The sequence below is a fragment of the Lactuca virosa genome, chromosome 1 (assembly GCF_052849685.1).
Source record: "Lactuca virosa cultivar CGN04683 chromosome 1, Lactuca_virosa_CGN04683_v6, whole genome shotgun sequence".
Taxonomy (NCBI): Eukaryota; Viridiplantae; Streptophyta; class Magnoliopsida; order Asterales; family Asteraceae; genus Lactuca; species Lactuca virosa.
The window spans coordinates 38,790,891-38,795,537 of record NC_136426.1 but is presented as its reverse complement, the minus strand read 5'-3'; the positions used below and the strand labels follow the sequence as shown (position 1 = coordinate 38,795,537).

The window sequence follows — 4,647 nt, the reverse complement described above, 5'->3', positions numbered from 1 at the left end:
GGACAGCCAATGCATCCACCCGCACCCATGGTAGGAGCACCTTTTGGGCATGATATGGCTGGGTATTTTGACCAGTTATCTTTGAGTGTCAACTGGATTGGGGGTACCATGGAGAACGTGGTTCAACACCTTGGGGTGGAGCAGCCGCCTCATTTGGGGTATCATTACCCAATTTGCCCGAGGTGGACGGAGTATCGAGGACATGGAGGCGACGGGGCGGGCACTAGTGGAGCAAACGAGGAGGATGAAGATGATTGATCAATTAGTTTTATTTTGTTTATTTTAGACTTGTTTGGTTTGTTTTTTTTTGTTTTTCAATTTGTTTGGATTGTAAGACTTTAAGATATTATGTTACTTTGCTCTTCTTTGGTTGTTAACTTTCAGTTTGCTAAGGAGTCTTGGGGAAGGAGTACGGTCAAGTCAAGAGTCGTGTTCGTTTAAGCGAATGTCGTTCAAGTTTAGAAGTTGGAAGTCGAAACCCACAATTGGAAATAAGTGTGGGGTGAGTCGAGAGAGAGGTTATAGTTAGAAGAGTCGTCAAAATACACTGAATTTAGAAGGGTCTTAATTCGTTAAGATGTTGAGTGGAGCATATATATTTACAAGGAAGAAGGCAGTTTTAATTCTGGTTTACCTAGGATTCACGTCGTGACCCTATATTTCTCACGTCGTGAACAAGGTTTCAAGGAAAATCAGAATGCGCGTCTCAGCGACTTCACGTCGTGAGCCTGAACAGATTCACGTCGTGAGTTGTGAATTTCCACCATATTCATTTCGTTCCGTTCTTCTTCATTAAACGAAATTACTACCATTCCTTATGACACTTTTGTGACGATTCGATGGGCTGTTTTCTCTAATATACAATGTGGCGTATGCTTTCCCACATTGTCTACATGATTTGGAGGCTTGCACCATTCTTTTTGAAGATTGAAGTTTTGATTGATGGCTGGTTTCGCAAGTTCAAGTCCGAGTTCTTATTTTAAAGAGGTCCATATTCGAGATGCACGTTTTTCCACACTTTTGGAGTTTTGATCACGCCACTATCCCAGGGGAGTTTGTTCCTTTTTCTCCCTTCTCTTAATTTTTATATTATTTGAAGCATACAATGAGGGCATTGTATGACATAAGTGTGGGGTAGGGGGTAGAAAAAGTAAATTGCTAGATAATTTGGTAAATTTTAAAATTTTTATTGGATCTAGTAGTAATAATTTGAATTGTACTTGCTAGTGGAATGATCCGATAAGTGCTCAAATGTTTAGTTGAGCCGATATACGTTATAATGCATTTGTGGCCTCCCTTATTTTAGTGAAATCATGGAACAAAAACATAACCCTGCTTAGTTTGAGGAATGCAACATGTTTAGCAGCCTAAACCTGAAATGTATCCAGGAAAGATATGTCTTAACCAATAAAGGTTGAAGTTAAGCGCCCTTGCTTAAGCATGTAGGTTTTTGAGTGATATAAAAAAAGTGAGTTATACATGTAAAAAAGAAAAAAGAGAGAGAGAGAGAAATTACCAAAAAGTAAAAATTATTGAAGAATTTTGATGCTATCAAAGTATGAAGATAAAAGATCAAAGTTCTAAATAATCAAAAGTCAAAGATGCCAAAAATCATGAAAGAAGTGAATTCAATGAAGTGAAAGATCAAACATTAAAGAAAAGAAGAATTCAAGAGCTCCAAGTTGTGGTATCTTCTAAAAAGTTGTAATTCTCTAGTTTATGTATGCGTGGGTAGCTTTACAAAAATACTTTGAGGTTAAGTAGGATTTCTGGGGATGGATTCGGAGGGTTGCATAAAACGAGCATTGTTTGAAAGAAGTGGGCGAGTGTTTATGAAGATTGTGAGTATTTAAAGTATGGGGGGGTCATTTAGGAAAAATTTAGACACAAATGCATGCGTTGAGGTCTTGGCATAATGGCTGAGCTAGAATTGGATTGCTCTATGTAATGCTAGTGATGAAGGTTTAAGTTTAAATAAGTAGATTTGCTTGAGGGCAAGCAAAGCCTAAGTGTGGGGTATTTTGATATTGCCAAATTTATACATAGTTTTAGGCAATATTGATCTACACTTTATTTAATATTTTGGTTATTTGCATAGAATTATGGTACTTATGAGGATAAAATGTTATTTGCAGCCAAAATAAAGCATTTTAGAAGAAAGGGACCAGAAGTGACAATGCTTGGAACTTTGGGGGACTTGAAGAAAAGAAGAACGAAAAAACACCCAAAAGACGTGCTCACGACGTGAACAGTTGATGGTTCACGACGTGAGTAGAAAGAGTTAGAAGATAAGCATCTGGGTGAAGGAATCCTTGCCGAACACGATTATCTCGAAGTTCACGACGTGAATCTTAAATTCTCACGACGTGAATGGTAAATTTAAAAGATATTATAAATAACTTTGCCCATTACGATTTGGGAGACTTTTTTGGCTGAAGGAAGAAGGTTCCAGGAGGCGATTTACAGCAGAAGCAAGGTCGTGGAAAAGGGTTTTCAACACCAAAAAGAGTAAAAGTTCATAATTCGTTTACTTGTTTGATACTTATAGACATGTTTTCTTATTTGAGTTGTGTTTATATGTTAGTTGCTACTATGAGCAGCTGAATCTAGCTACTCTTATCTAGCTAGATGAAGCTTCAAACTTATGAATAGCATAACTTTATATGGATTTATTTAGTTGGTGAATTGCTTGTGTTTGATTTATTGTTACCTAGCATGCTTAAGTTGTTGCCTTAGTTGCTTAAACTCATGTTATGTGTAGCTTAGTGACCATTAACTGCATGAACTTGATAACCTAGTAATTTAGTGAACATTGAATTACTAGAGCTAGGATCAACCAAAACCTTAGTTAGTGATTGAAGTAATTAACTTTGCTGTGCTAGAGAACATACATTATGACCATAATTATGTTTGCATGATAAATCGTACATAGCATATTCATAAACATAATTGGTTCTGTGTTTAATTGTGTGTGACCATACATAGCTTTACATGAATTAATTAACTATTGGTAAATTTAGACCTAAATTACTAATATAATAATAACCAACTTAATAATCCATAATTATTAGCTAGCCATAAGGACGAAGTGGATTCGAACTAGATAAGAGTGTCTTTTAATTATTGATTGAATTTGAGTTAAGTTAGTCTGATCTTGCAAAATCAGATAACAACCTCCTTTTTAGCTTGTTAATAATTAGATTAATTTAGTAGTAAATAGATTAATTAATAACACTGTTCCCTGTGATCGACACCCGACTTACCTAAGCTATACTGTAATCTGACTAGGTACACTGCCTATAAGTGCATAGTTAGTCTAAGTTTGTTAGGTTATAAATATTAAAATTAGTGGGTACTTCCGTGCACATCAAGTTTTTGGCGCCGTTGCCGGGGAACGGCTTAGTTTATTATTTATTTATTTGCTGTAGATTAACCGATCCTTTTTGTTGGATAAAACCTGCAAAAAGTTAATTTCCAGCAAGGTTTGAATTTTTTTCATATGTTATAGGACTCACGACGTGAGCATATAGTCTCATGACGTGAGAACTGTGATTTTTAGTTTTCTTTAGTTTTTAGTTTATTTTTCTATTTTAGTTCAGTTTTACGTTTTTATTTTGATTAGTTTGCAGGAGTTCATGATCAGAGGCTCTAACACACCTTTGGTGCCACCACTTGAAGATCCGGAGTCAGCCCTTCACAAAAATAAGAACAAGAACGCGAAGGAAGATCAAACGCCAAAGAAGACACCCTTGCAATAACTAAAATCAGCCTTTTCAAGGAAGTCGGGGAAGAAGACTAAGACAGTGGAATCGAGTTCAGCCTCAAAGGATAAGGGCAAAGTTGAAGAACTTGGTCCACTTCCTATTCCACACGAATCAAAATACGAATCCGACATAGAATTTGGACTTTATACGAGTGAACCCGAGGACGAGCCGGAGAACGAGATGGCAAATATAGATGAGATGGCCATGGGGGACTACAAGAAGCGCATTCGAGATGATGTGGGGCCGGGTTTAGTATATCCTACGATTCCTGCCAATGCCACATTCGAGTTGAAGGGACATATCCTTACTGCACTTAAGGATATCCCATTTTACGGGAAGGATCACGAGGATGCTTTCAAACACTTAGACGAGGTGAACGATATTGCAGATTATTTTAATACTCCCAATATCCCAAGGGAGACAGCTTTGCTAAAGATGCTATCGGTCACTTTCAAGGGAGCAACAAAAGACTGGTTAAAGGCATTCCCACCTGGTACAATCACCACATGGGCCCAGTTGCGTGAGAGATTTCTAGATCAGTTTTGCCCACCCTCCAAAATCTCTAAACTCAAGAAGGCAATTGCCAACTTTGAGCAAAATCCGTGGGAGTCATTATACGAGGCCTGGGAACGCTACAAGGGGTTGTTAAGGAATTGTCCTCAACATGACCTCAATATTCAGCAAGAAATGTCGATATTTTATGATGGGGTGAATGTCATGACTAGACAACTCCTTGATTCACAAGGACAACTAACAAAGAAGAACCCAATTCAGGCCAAGGAGCTGGTTGAAGAATTTTCAAAGCACTCTCGTGAGTATCACAACCCAGGATGCGATGGAATGAAAGGCAGTGGAGGTACACAAACTGAAGAGATGGCTGCTG

At 37.7% G+C, this 4,647-nt stretch overlaps 1 non-coding gene across 1 annotated transcript; it reads right to left on the bottom strand.

The window, feature by feature from the left end:
- Window positions 1-4,328: 4,328 nt before the first annotated feature.
- On the bottom strand, window positions 4,329-4,435 carry LOC145151719 (small nucleolar RNA R71). Its single transcript, XR_013732278.1, has one exon. It is a non-coding gene; the product is annotated as a small nucleolar RNA R71 (small nucleolar RNA).
- Window positions 4,436-4,647: the final 212 nt, after the last annotated feature.